This window comes from Parasteatoda tepidariorum, chromosome 9 (assembly GCF_982258835.1).
Source record: "Parasteatoda tepidariorum strain Cologne lab strain chromosome 9, Ptep-v5.0, whole genome shotgun sequence".
Classification (NCBI taxonomy): Eukaryota; Metazoa; Arthropoda; class Arachnida; order Araneae; family Theridiidae; genus Parasteatoda; species Parasteatoda tepidariorum.
Genome location: NC_141763.1, coordinates 32,430,731 through 32,446,072, shown reverse-complemented (window position 1 = coordinate 32,446,072; position 15,342 = coordinate 32,430,731).

Here is a 15,342-nt window from a genome sequence, read left to right as displayed (position 1 = left end):
TCTTTACATTTATCACCACATTAAAAACGATATCTCATGTTGCTTTCAAAATAATTATCTACAATTTTTCATGAGTGTTTATGATTACAGCACACATGTTTTGAACTGCTGACTAAGAAAAACAAAGTAGAATTTCATTTCTTATGCATATTTTTTCGCAAAGACAAGTGAGAAATTTTTTTAAAAATTTACTTTTTAAACATTGATTCCCTACTGAATAATATATGTACTTGTTTTTAAAATAATATTTCAGAACAGAGTTGATAGCGTTCTAAATAAACTCCTCAAAGGATATTCTGTTTTATGAGATAAATTATTTTTACAGTGTTTAGCGTAGATGCAAAAAAGGCCTAATTTTTACCCAAAAATGGAAATTTAAAAAATAATGATAATAATTTTTTGTTAGTTCATAATCAAACAAATAAGCTAGTTTTTAATAATTTCAAATTAATATTTAAAAAAAGGTGTCGAAACTAGTCGAATACCTGTAGCAGAGATCGTAACAAAGAAACTATTTCTTTATAAAAATATTGATATTGCATATTAAATATTCAACAATTATTCTATATTCAACATACTATATTCAACAGTTATATTCAACAACTATATTCAACAGTTTTAGTAACTCTAAAAAATTTATATTTGCACAACTCTTGACATAGTATAAAAGTTACTATGAAATTTTGGTGAATTGGATAGAAAATAATTTTATAGTACAGCAAAGTATCATGAAATTGATCGTTAAAGAAAAATTTAATGCAGCATCTCTATGTTTATTTTCATAAAATATCTTGATTTTTATCCCAATTTCGAAAATGCGCCCAATACAAGTTTTTATATTTTAATTAAAACTTAAAATAATAAATAGCACTTTTTAATTCAATAATGCATAAATAGTTTATTCAAAATTTAATTCAATTGCTTTTAAACTTAAAAATAAATTTGCCTTAAAAAACGAGTTTAAATCTCGATAAAAAGACGCAATATCAATTAACATAACAGTCATAAAAACTACAATATTCCTATGAACGCATAGTGGCACCGAGAAAATACTTAAAAACTAACTACTAACTAAAACTAAAAACTAACTAAAAGTAACTACTCAAAGGAAAAGAAAAATAGAAACAGTAATTAATACTAATAAATCAAAACGACAAGAAATTATCATAATTAAATAGAATTAACTGATAAACATTATCTTTCGAAAATCTGTAGAGTGAAATATAACGATTTCCTTGTTGCCATAGCACCAATATTTTGATACTTTTCATTTCGTTTTCCGTCTTCTAGCCAAGAGACACAAAACTACGCCAAAGAATAGCAAATTGAAGATGAACTCTTTAAACATGAAAATATAACTGTATTTTTATTTGTTTGCAAAATTTTCTTTTAGAAATATTTTTTTTGCAAGAAAACTAACTTTTATTAAATATTTAACAATTTACTTGGTGTATAATAACATAAATTACTTGATGACATAAATAACTTAAGGTACAAGTAGAACTATGATAATTTGCAAAATCTAATTTTTCACAAAATAAAACATACCCATGTCCAAGAGGTCGTGGGCTCGATCCCTGCCTGCCGAAGACTCCCGGTGTAGTGAATGGTGACAGATGCAAGTTAAATCTGTCAAGTCACAAAGTCCTACATATGCTCCGATAACAAATCATACCTCTGAGGGTTATGATCCAGGAGTTTTCTTGTCTTCTGGATTAGGTTCAAAATTACAAGCATACGGTGTTGAACATTAGCAGTCGTAAACCCAAAAATTGAGTCTGCTGTTCAAAGACGGATATAAAATTAAATAAAATAAAACATTGGGCCGGGCTAGCCTAGTTGGTAGGGCGTTGGACTCACGTGCGAGAGGATGGGAGTTCGATTCCAGCTGACTGAAAAATCCCAGTGCATTGAATGGTGACTGGTGCTAATTAAATCTTCACAAAGTCCTTCAAGTTCCCATAACAAATCCATAACACTGGGGGTACTGATCAAAGAGTTCCTTGTCTTCTACATTGGGTTCAAAATTTCAAGGCTACAGAGTGGATCATTGGTTGTCGACAACTCCGAATGGGGTCTGCTGTGCAGTGACGGTTATAGAGTAAAAATAAAATAAAACATTATCTTTACGTATAATAGGTACTTTAAAAGCTAACATTAATTCTACAGACAATAAAAAGTATGTATATAAGCACTTATGCGCAAAAGTCTAACTAGCAACCTCAATATTATTGATTATTAATTCGAAATATAAAATAATATATAATATTATTTCTAAACTCGCTTAGTATGCTTATCAAACATGAAAAGAAAGTCAACGCTCTGAAGACACTTTAAATAAAAACATTTTATATTAGCCAGGTATTAAATGTACAGTTTTTTCTATGTTTAGAGATATTCGTACATAGGGTAAGTTTAGGATGAATTTCTTCGTTTATAATAATATTATTCTGATAAAATATATTATTCAGCAAATTATATAAACTGTTAAAACTTTCGTATCAAGTAACGGAAATAATTATTTGAACCCTGAGTGCATCACCCAAAAAATTTTTACCGTAAAATTCATTTTTACCGCAATATTTTATTCCGTATTTTTGGCAGTAAAATTTATTTAATTACATAGGCTCACAGTCAATATTTCATTGAAAATTCCGATACATCAGATTTTTTATTCGGTAAATTTAATCCGGAATTTAATTCGGAATTTTTCACTGTGTAGATATTGCTTATTCAATTACTGAGTCAAAATTGTAATTTTATGTGTGTATTATTTATTTAATATTGACATTTGCTTTCGTAGAATCTCTTCTTACATGAATTAATATATCAGCGTGCAAAGGTTCAAAGTTTTTCGAAGAATATTACATTTACGAATAAATAGAAAGAAAATAACAATTTCCGAAATCAAGTGTAACATGTATGTTGGCTGGATTAAGAGCTATAAGAACAATAAAACTGAAAAGAAACTCGGTGGAAAGCCGAAATGTCTTCCACCGGTTGACCAAAATTTTTTGGGAGCTAATGTATAATTTTGAGATTCTGCCAAATAAAAATACATCATCCGTCACTCCATGTTAAGCATACAAAAAAGTTAGTTTCGCTTTATATCGGTTAAATTTTGGCTCTCGACCAATCAGAGAATGTTACCCGCAACGAAATTAAAAATCGGGAACTCTAGCTTCTTCACCTAATTATCTTAAGTCCAATTTATAGCGTTAACTTATGTGCAATGGTAAAAAATGAATTAACATGCACAGGGTAGGGGGTTGAGATATTATTGACATGATTTGAGACGAAACACTTCGAATCTATCCAAAAACGTTCGATTCGAAGTTTCTCGTCTCAAATCATGTCAATGATATCTGAACCTCCTCCCCCCAACGCTGTTCAAGTTCAAGTCAATTTATTTATATATATATATATATATATATATATATATATATATATATATATATATATATATATATATATATATATATATATATATATATATATATATATATATATATATATATATATATATATATATATATATATATATATATATATATATATATATATATATATATATATATATATATATATATATATATATATATATATATATATATATATATATATATATATATATATATATATATATATATATATATATATATATATATATATATATATATATATATATATATATATATATATATAAATAAATTATAGCAATAGATGAGTCTTGACAACGACTATTTGCTTTTACCATTCTTGTTTCTCTACCATTTAGTTTTTATTTTATTCATGTTTTTCATGTTAATTTGTGTTTATATATATATATATATCTAATATAAGGGGTGGATTTATTTGTCAAGAAATATATAGAATATATAGAAATATATATTTGTCAAGAAATAATTAAATATATATATATTTAATTTTTGTATTACATATATATATATATATATATATATATATATATATATATATATATATATATATATATATATATATATATATATATATATATATATATATATATATATATATATATATATATATATATATATATATAGGCAATTCATGTTTCTTTCTCTTTTCTATTTTATATCTACTCTATTTTATTCTATTTTATATATTTTTTTCTTTAATAAATATTTATTTTCCAAAATTATTTATTGTCAACATTTTTATCCAGTATAATATTGTCAACAATTATCCAGTATAATATTACCTTACGCGCATCCATTTTCGGGCCCATCCTTGGTAACTAACAAATCAAACGCACTACAGTAATGCAGCAAGAACGTACTTTAGTACAAAACTTCCCTAGTTACGCTTTTCGCTCAATTTACGTTTCTGTTTTCAATTTTTACAATCTGGCAATATTTTAAATCATTCTTGAAAAATTTCCCGTTCATGTAAGTTCATTTGAATTCGCTGCTCGCTTTATAGATTTCATTTCATGTTATATTCTGCTTTTTCTATATATTTTATTTTCTATTTTTTGTTTTTACGTGATATTTTTACTTATTGTGTTCTATTTTATTTTATTTGTTGCAATTTTTTTGTAAAATTTTTTGAGTGCTTCTCGCACTATTGTATTGATATATTTTGCCATGGCTATATTGATGCAATATTAGAAAGCACTCTTTCTTGCGGATATAATCGTGTGAGCTGATGAAAGGATTGTATATTTTATTTTCCGGATTTTTTGAAATTTTTTGTTCATTTTTTTACCGGTTTTTTGTTAATTTTACTATTATTTCTCTTTTTTCCCCTTTTTTCATTGTTCTGTAATTTTCCCCCTGTCTTCTCTACATTTTGAACTTTTTATATATATATATATATATATATATATATATATATATATATATATATATATATATATATATATATATATATATATATATATATATATATATATATATATATATATATATATATATATATATATATATATATATATATATATATATATAGGCATTCCTCCTCTTTTCTATTTCGTTCTATTTTTATATTTTTTTTCTTAAATAAATATTTATTTTCTAAAATTATTTATTGTTAACTTCTTTAAATTATCCAGTATAATATTACCTATATATATATATATATATACTTCATCCCGCAAGAAAAAAAATTAAAAATATCAAATATTAAAATTAACTACCTCAAATATAAAATTAACTACCGAAACCTTTTTCAAAAAATTTTTAAAAAATGTTTTTAAAATAAAAAGAAGAGTCTCCCCCTCCTTAAAATGACTATGATGAGTTTTTTCACTTGATATCCGTTTATGAACACCCCTGTGTATAATGTTACAATTGAAATTGACCAAAACGTAGAATTAACGGATGAAATCTTGATTTAGTCCGAATTCTCGATCCTAGATGACAGCATCATCCATTTACTTTCTGACATAAAACTAAGTTAGATGGTTCTGGAAAGAATAGTTTTAATTACAGACGTTTAATTATCTACATAATATTTTCTTCATTTAAATTACCAATGATTACAATTTGATAGTTTATAAATCTCATTTTATTGTCCCATGGGAAGTTTTCTCATCGTTTAACAGTTTAGAGAATTATTTTTGCTAGTTTCTACAGGAATTAAGTATTAAAGAAAATCATAATAAACATTAATATTTTTTCACATCAATTTTATTCAATTTTATTTTATTTTCAATTTAATTTTTTTCTTCCAATTGTAAATGCAAAACATTCTCTCCTTCTTTGCTTAAAATAAACAAAGCGATAATCTTTTGAGAGAAAAAAAACAAATTAAAATTACATGTTTGTTAGTAAATAAAATAATTTCCATTCTTTATTTAAAAAAAGTCCCTTTGGATTAAGTGCTTTGATTTTACATTTTATTATTTTTAAATAGAGCACTTTGAATGACTTTAGAACATTTGGTAGAGCTTGAGTTAATTCCTTCAATTGTAAGTCATTGTTTACTTGAAATTATATCTCCATTCAATCTTTAAACGTTTTTTGAAAGTTTTTATGAAATGATCAGCAACAGTTAACAATGTGTGCCCACACAACTGGGATGAATCTCACGGATACCCCTCTTTACACACCATAACCTCCACATTACAATCAACAAGAGGACTTTCTGGCACCGGCAGATTGTAAGTGCACATTGCTGCATATACACACTGGTTGCTTAGTTTGAAGTCAGAATCGAACTGTTATCTTCTAGTTTTTCATCAGAGCGTGCGATTTCCATTTGCAGTGACCGACAGCTCTTCTCATCGGCCCCGAAAATTAAAATTTCTGACATTGAAAGCGAAAAGTAGTTCCTTCATAGTAAATTTAAAACTATTAAACATCGAATATTTATCTGAAAACAAAATTATTTAAATCGAAAATGCTTTTAAAAAATCATAATATCCTTTACAATGAAATTCAGTGGTTGATTCCCGTATCAATACGTGCATCAAAAAATCCCGGTAGTGTTACACAAGAAGAAAGAAACATCACAGAGGAAAGGGGATTGACTAAAAGAGTTTAACTAATAAATCTTCCCAAGCAATCACATATTTAAAAAAAAATATCTCACAAAACCCTCTAACCCTTTTTAGTAGAAAACTCCAAAAATTCTGTTACGGGCGGATAACTAGGCAAACATTATTTTACAAGCCTACTCTGAACGAACTACAGTACTTATAATTTATAGTTAGACTATATATTTTAACAGAGAAGTCAACAACTACGCGCGAACTACTCGTTGTCAATAATGAACACAATTCATAATATTTACTGACTTTATATACTTATTAATATAGACATGATCATTAAATTAATGCTTAAATGTTTTGATTAAGCAGTCAAGATGATTAGGCAAATGTTTGATTAAGCAATTGTTTTGATTAAACAGTTTGATTAAGCAAATGCTTTTATTAAGCAGTATTAAGTACACTGGATGTTTCTATAATATCATCCTCTCTAACACTTCATACTTTGAAGTGTTTTTCGTTACTTTTCTAGTTGATTTTCAACTGAAGGAGAAACACTACCCATCTACGATACTAATTTAATGTCTTATGTAACGATTATTGAAATTTCTAAAGTTTAGTAAAGAATTACTAAACTATAAATACCTTTGAAGTTGAAGCGATTCATACTAGATGCAGTAGCGATGCAAACAATCATAAAAAAATTCTACAGTCGAAATAGTTTTTCTGGTTAATTATTCGTGAACCGAATTTACTTTCACCAAGATTTTCTGGCGTTATTTGGCATAAAATTGCATAAGTGAAAAACAATAGTTTATTAAAAATTTCAATTTATTGTTTTCTTCTGCAAATAAAATTTTATTCAGTAATAATTTGAAGTGCCCTTTCCCCAAAAAGTGGCCCCAATCCTAAATTAATGAAATTGATGATAATTTTAAAAGTTCGAAAGTTAGATCGAATGTTAGAAATACTACTTAATCTTAAACAATATTAGCTATAATATTAGTAGCTAGGATTCAGGAGTCTATTTTTTTCTAGCATGGCAGTATTATCACTTTCTAATATAAAATAATATAGTTTTGCTACCTGAGCAGACTCATTTCTGTGTGTTTACATTTTTTTAATATGGTAATTGATTATAAAAAAATTGGTTAATACAAGCATAACTCATTGATGTGATGTAAAAAAAGATAATAATCAATAATTAAATTTGAACCAGTTCATAATTTATTTTTGGAAAATTGTTCTGTATTTACTACTATATTTATCATTTTACTTGTGTTTTACGTAAATCTGAATGCATATTTTGAAGCAACTTTACTACTATGCTTTTAAATACGAAACTCTTGTATTTAAAGACTTCAACTATAAATTTTATTAAACGGTGTCATTTTTTTCTATATTTAGAAGTGTAAGCGAATTTTCTCATAAAAAAAACAAATACATCCTTTTTATGTTATATTACTTTTTCATTAAAATAGAGAAGTTTTTTGCGTTTTGATGTATTAACAAAATGAATATTTTCTACAAACTTCATCGCTGCAATTTTAATTTATTTCTGATTTAATATGAACGTTACGTTTTCTGTGTTTTCTATGCTTTAATTTCTGACAGTAAATTTTTCAAACTTCTTGTGAAAAGACATATATTTTTAGCATTTTAAATGTAGATGGCGCTACTTAATGGTCAAAAATTGCTTGGAAAACTGATGTTAAAATGTAAAACATTATTAAAGAAAATTAACTTAACTAACGGTTTTAAGCCGATTTTATTAGTACCTAGTTTATCCATGTTTCGTTGTCTATGTAAAGAGTGCGTAATAATAAATAAATGAATAAATAAACCAATAAAAATGAAACTTTTTATCAATAATTTTTAGTTTTTTTTTTAAAAATCTATTAAAATGGAAAGAAGTAAAAAATAAAACGAGTCAATTCATCGGAATTAATTTAGAGAATAAATATAAAAAAAATCCACAAAATCAACAGAATACTTTAAGTTACTTTCTATTTTAATAGTATATTTTTTTAAACGAACTCGTAGTTAACGAGATTCCGGATAGAGAGAAGAAAACGGAGTCTTTCATTGAATACATTCTTAAGAATGTGTTAGTAAGGATTACTTTTTTCTCACTTTTTTTTCGGATAAAAGAAGCACAAATAATTTTAGAAGCATATTATAATTTCTGAAGAAGTGAAAAATAATTTCAAAAAAACCCGCAGAACAATACCAATCGGTTAAAATTATATAAAAAAAAAGTTGATACATCATTATAATTAATGCGGAAAAAAAATCTGAAGAATTGAGAATTCAGAAAAAAAAGAAGTATTCTTAGTATTCATAGTATTACTCCTTTCTTTCACCACTTTCGGATTTAAAGAACAAAATAATTTTAGAAATGGGGAAAATTAATTAAATAAAACAAGCACAGTGCATTACCAATCTTTCATATTTTCTAAAAAAAATTGGTCCATAAATATAATAAAAACAAAAAAAAAACATAGGTGCAATTTAGAAAGAAAAAAAAGTATTCTTAGCATCACTCCTTTCTTAAATCATTTTCGGATTTAAAGAACAAAATAATTTTAGAAGCAAAGAATACTTTTAGAAGTGGTGTAAATTAATTTAATAAAACACGCACAGTACATTACCAATCTTTCATATTTTCTAAAAAAAATTGGTCCATAATTATAATAAATGCAACAAAAAAATCTGCGTCATTCAGAAAATAAAAATGAACTATTCTTCAAAGTAACCGAACATCAGATTTAAATGTTTTGAACTAACCCTGAATTCGGATTTCACGAACGACAATTAAAAGTAACCGTTAAGAGTGACCCAACGAAGACACTTTTCGTTTACCAAGATTCTCATAAAATACTTGAATACTTCTTATTAAATACTAATTGTGTTTATATCTTCACAGTGTCACACAACAGAGGTGTGGGGAAGTTAGAAGATAACTCTTCGTTTAGATGAGTGAAAAAATTGTGTAATCACGGCGAAAAAATCTAATTTAGTTCCTTTGAAGGAAAGAAAAAGAAATTTGTATTGACAGCCATAAAATTACAAATCTCTTTTTCAAACCCATTGTTTTGTAAATATGCGCAAAAAATTGAGTTAAAAGATTTATTATTTCCTTAAAATATATTTAATTATTAATTCTTAAATAATATTTAAATTATTAATTTTTATAACAAATTTTATCGATCCAAAATTTTAAAAAATATGTCTGTAATTCTCTACATAATATATATGACTTATTTTCTACATAATATACATAATATAATACAGTTCGTTAAAATAGTTATTTATGAAAAAATTTGAATTCGTAATAAAAATTACAATAATTGAATCGAAACTTAGTGTCCTTCACGTTTCAGTGAGAAAAAAGTATGATCAAAACTACTTGAATGAAATAACATTTATTGTGTCTCTGGTTCTATGGGAACAAAAAAAGATCCATAATTTTTACAGAAGTGCTTTTGTAATGATTTTGGAAAAATTTAAAAAAAATACAGGGTTTCATAATATGTGATAAAATTTGGTAAATGAGGAAGGATTTCGTAATTTTATCATGATACCTTAGAACATGGCATAAAATCCATTTATAAGATTTTTACTCCTCAATTTTGTATTTTTACTAAATGTGTGGTCCTAAGATAACGGTTTACCATAAACGGAAAAATTACTAAATAGTGTTTATTTTTTTGTTTTATAACTAGTAATTATTTTGCAGTGAATGTTAAACTGAGAAAAAAGTATGGTCAAAACTACATGAATAATGTAAAATTTACCGTGTCTCTGTCTGTATGGGAAGAATAAGAACCTAGGTAGTTTTTACCAAAGCGCTTTGGTAATAAATTTGTTAAAATAATTAAAAAATATGGTTTCAGACAATGTTATTAAATTTAGTAAATATGGTGAAATTTTGAAATTTAATCATAATACCTTTTAGCAATGGCACAAAAACCATTTATTCGGTTCTATTTACTTTTCAGTTTTGTATTTGGTACTAAATGTGTGATAATAAGAACTATAATTTTGAAAACCAAAATTTCCGGTAAACTATTACCATACGTACGGAAAAACTAACAAATAATTGGTTTAAATGTCATATATTTTGGTTTTATTAACCGGAAATATGTTTTTATTTTATTTTATAAACGTCATTCATTAGCATACAGTGCAGTAATTACATCAGAATTCTTTCTCCATGTGAAATATACGACTGATTTGCCTGAACCGGTACTGATATCATCACTCTATATGTACCTCACTAGATTATACTTAAAGCAATTTTGTATCTACGACATATAGCATAAAAAAAGAAAAAAAAGCTGAAAAAGCATATAAAAGATCATATGAAATTCAGCTATTTTTTGATGAGTACCATTTGCGAAGAGTCTGAATATCGATGCACATGCAACTTTTGTTAAAAGCAATGAACTAGATCATTTATTTGAAAACGACAATAAATTAAAAAGCGATGGGTGATCTAGTTACGCCACTGATGTTTTTCTGTTTTGTTTATTGGTATGATGATTTACCAATAAACAAAATGATTATGAGGCATAATCAAAGTGTGGGAGGATGTTAAAAGCGATGAACTAGATCATTTATTTGAAAACGACAATAAATTAAAAAGCCATGGGTGATCTTGTTGGGCCACTAATGTTCTTCTGTTTTGTTTATTGGTATAATGTTCTTTTTTGTTATCACTGTTATGTTCGTTAAAAATTTTTAAGTTTTTTAACGTTGGCATTGGCAGTTTTTTTTAAAAAATCGAGTTGTGTTTTAATCAGCTCTAGTTCGTATTTTTAACCACTTTGAAGAATGTATTTGCACAGAAAAGACTAGCAATTATTAAAGGTAGATTTCCATTACTTTTGAGTCTTGACCAGTATTTTAAACCAATCTATTATAAGCTTCCCAAGTAACACAAATAATTTCAACGCTTTTGAATGTGATTGAACGGACTTTTTAAGTATCGAAGAAATACAGTTGTTGAATTTGCGCCAAAATACCTCCTCTCTTTTCTTTATTTTGCCATTTATTTATATTTTTTTTACGTAACACAATTATTTTATTGACCAAACAGGTCGATTAAAATTATTCAATTACAGTCACTAATACTGTTATACGTTTAGTAGAAATTTAAAACAAGCCCATAATTGCTTCTTAAGATACAGATACTGGTTAGTTAGGTACTGGTTTAAAAAATTATTTTTTTTAAAAAAAGGCTAATTTAAAATTTTTATTTTATATTTGGTAACTAGGGATCCTAATATTATAAATTTAAAGTGAAGTTTAAAAATTTATAAACTATTTTTCAAAATAAGGTCAAATTTGAGCTGCTATACCACAAATTCTTTATATTTTGCTAATATCTCAATATCTCCACAACAAATTGTAATGCATAAATTTCAAAATATTTCTTTTCAAAAATCAATAATGTAATTACCTGTGTTTGTAATTAATGTAATAATTGTCCTGTGCAGAAAAATATTTTCTAAAAATATATCAACATTTTACGAAAATTAAAGTATTTAAACACAAGGAAGTAAAAATAACTCCAATATGTGTGTCTAATATGTTTATATAATATACATGTTTACCTAAAGAAGGCTGCATAATTAGCTGGGCAAGACGATAATACTCCCTGGCATGACCTGGGCGCATAAAATTCCAATCGGGCGAGCACATTTTATCCTTCCATGACGGACCTAGTTATTTAAATCCCTCAAGCACATGCTTAAAATAAAGGTGTCGATGTATTGTTATTGTCATATGTAATATTGTTTTTCGTACAAGCTAGTAGTAGATATATTCATGTTTTCATTGATATGCAATTGAAAGAGATATTCGGTCATGTAAATATTTCAGTCGGTGATGTATCTTTCAGACTAAACTGTACTGCAGGTCCTGTAAAAATGTTCAGAATTTTGGATCCCTGGTAAAAGTGAGCTAATTAAAATAAAAATTGGTTTATGAAAACTTTAATAGGTTACTGCCTTATTACCTTTACTAACGTTATTGTGCAAAATTACTTCCCTATTGTTGATTATTGTTAAGCTCCAGCAGGTTCAATATCAACAATAACAATAATCAATAGTATAAAATTCAATATAAAAATAATCAACAATAACAATTATTTCGTTTGCTAAACATGCATGTTTTTGTAAGCATATTAAATAATCATGTATACTGCATTTATTAATTTAGTGTCTTAAAGTAATTGAAGTTAAGATATTTATAATTTTATTTTTTATTGTTTTCAAATTTATATGTTATATAGAAATTGATTCTGAATTTAAATAACCCTTGTTGTCCCTAATGTCATAGTTTTGGGAACTAAGTACTATATATGGCTTTCTTGGTACTGCGTCAGTGTTTTGATTCCCTTAAGATTTACTGTTCATACCATCTAATCTTGTTTCTAATGCTACAATTTTGGGAACTAAATACCATAGATGGGTTTTCTTTTACTGACACAGAATATTTTGTACAGAACATTTTTTATCCTTACAGTTTTGAAACCGTTGAAAATCGTTATGGTTAAAAAAAAAAAAACATGGAAACAAAACTATACGGCACGTAGCCAGTTACAACTAGCATGGTTTCAAAATCATGAAAATTACAATTATCTGAACATTGGAGTTACTTTGCTGTTTAATTGTATTTCGACAAATAAAGTGTCAACTTAACTAGTTTATCTGGTGATGCCATCTACCTTGAGAAATTGAAAACACAGAACTTTTTGTATAAGCAGCTCTGTGGCATTGCCATCTATGCTTGAATGAGAATTGTATATTCCAATAGTCCAAGATCATCAATTGAGTGCAAGGCACTGGAAACTATGTGTTGAAGAAACATTGTGGCGTCAACGCTGGCATTCGATCCCCAGTTCAGTCGGTCATCACGGTTAAAGTGTGTAAACAGTTGCAAGAAACTAATTGGCTTCATATGGTGGGCATAGTTGGCGTGGATAAAATTCTGGTTGATTCTGGTTAAACTCCATATTAGATGAAAATAGTCAGTAAACGATTTTCACTACAGTTTGAGTACCGCTCTTTTTGTGGCTATTTCAATGTTTTTGTTGAATATGATAGAATAATAATCAAATGAATTGCGATTCTTCTATTTTTTTCGAGAAATTTCTAACAGTGTACGAAAATGATCACAATCTTTTTTTTTCTTCGAATTCTTATCTCAATTATATAACTAAAGCTGATCTTTATATTAGTAAATCTTGAGAGTGTAAATTGCATTCGCATCCACTAGCTCGATTTACAGCTTCTTGTATACGAAATGATATCCCGCTTTAATGAATGTCCTTAAAAAATCGAAATAACTCTGATTATTCTCAATAATCATTTAGCTACTGTGCAGAAAAGTAGAAAATGATGAATGTTAGAATGAATATCATGAGTAACTTTTAACTTACCAGTAACGAATATATTCTTATCTATTTTTACCAGGCATAAATTATTCAAAAGTTGCCGTGTCTTGGACCATATATCTGAGCATTAGTTGCCAGAAAAATATTATTTTAAGTTATAATAAAATTTTATTTTGAGTTTTCATACCTTATTAAAAAGTTTTAATGATTTATTTAAATAAAAACAGCAGAGCCAAGGTAGCTCAGAGGATTGAGAGTTCGCTTTCTAATGAAGGACCCAGATTCAAATCCTAGCAGTGGCTGATTGATGCGAATTCTTCTCTCGGTTCGCACCGATCACAGTGCTGACGTAAAATATCCTCAAGAGTAGACTGATTATGGGTTACAATCCCCTTCCTGAAAGTTTGTTTCTCATGATACTAATTTTTCAAATTCAATAGTTTACAGGCGATGAACAACACCATGATGGAACCACTAGAAGATCTTGGTAAACACCAAACCCATTATCTAACCAAAGCAACGATGGTTTGACAGATTAACATCCAATCATGACGAATGATTTCCATTTACTGCCATAACCAACTATATAATCAATTAATACTCCCCTTGTAACAGGTCCACAGATGTGGTGCAACAATCATTCTGATAAATTGTCGCTACTAGGCCGAGATAGTCTAGTCGGAGGGGCGCCGGGCCCATATCTAAGAGTTCGTCGGTTCGGTCCCCGCCGATCGAAGACTCCCCGTGTAGTAAATGGTAACTGATGGTCGTTAAATCTGTCGAGTCTCAAAATCCTCCATGTTCCCATAACAAATCAATACCACTGAGGGTACTGATCCAGGAGTTTCCTTGTCTTCTGGATTGGTTCAAAATTGCAAGGCTACGGCGTTGAACATTAGTAGTCGTAAACCCAAAAATTGGGTCGGCTGTTCAACGGCGGTCATAAAATAAAATAAAATCCCCTTCCTGATGGACTAACTGTGAGAGGTTTTCACCGTCTTCCTCTCCATGTACGCATATGCGGGTTAGTTACAGCAAAAAGTCCACGCGAAGGCAAGTTTGTCCCGATGCTTGATCCTGGAGTTGTCTTTTGTGTTGGGCTCAAAATTACAAGGCACTATAGTTGAGCATTGATAGTTGTAAACTCAGAATCGAATTCGGCTGATCAACACCGGTTATAGAAGAAGTTAAATAAAAACAGAAAATTGGAACGATGATTGTGAAATAGAAAATAAATAAATAAATGAGTCCTCACAGGAGTAAGAGTAGAGCTTTATTAACAGGCCATTCTTTTTAGCATACTTTTAACTACTTACAGTTTGTTTTTTTTCGAATCCGGTCGAAGCTTGAAACTCGTTGTATAGTCGACATCACTGAAGCTTAGAAATGGGACACATCCAACAACTTAAAATGATTACTAAGATTATTTGAAGGTTATAGTGAACACTGGCGGCCCTCATTTTCATTTTAAAAAATAGTTCCATGCAAT